The sequence below is a fragment of the Benincasa hispida genome, chromosome 12 (assembly GCF_027475165.1).
Source record: "Benincasa hispida cultivar pf3 chromosome 12, pf3_genome.v1.1, whole genome shotgun sequence".
Taxonomy (NCBI): Eukaryota; Viridiplantae; Streptophyta; class Magnoliopsida; order Cucurbitales; family Cucurbitaceae; genus Benincasa; species Benincasa hispida.
The window spans coordinates 68,012,024-68,012,575 of NC_143489.1; positions in this window are offsets into that span (position 1 = coordinate 68,012,024).

The following is a 552-nucleotide window of genomic DNA, read 5'->3' on the forward strand; positions in this document are numbered from 1 at the left end:
TTTACTAATTAGTATTTTTTATTATATAAATTCGTTTTGCTATTTTTATAATTTTGGAACTTTTTTATCATTTTTCCAAATAAAACTTTAAATTTGCTGTTTCTTTTTTCCCCTCAGAATTAATATACTTTTGAAGGTTAATTTTAAATCATTACTTAAGAGATATACGTCTGAATTAAACCTTAACTCAAAACAAATAATCTAATGTCTAGCTTGTTTCAAAATCTTGATGTCTTTTTTAGGTTTGCAATATAAATGATAAATGCATGATGAAAATGTAATGCAAAAACTTGTATATATATGTATTTCTATGTAAGCATGAAATGAATCAATACTATTGCTCACACGAAAAACTAGGATTAATAAGGAATTATATCCCATCGAATTTGAGGACTAACAGACTCCATAACAATGTTTTTGGAGAAAGGGTCAAGTTTAGGGATGGCAACGGGACTGGAGTGGAGTGGGGATACACCCCCATCCCCGTCTCCGTGAAGATTTTTATTCCCCATCCTCGCTCCATTTCGTTTAGGGAGGTCGGGGTTGGGGAAT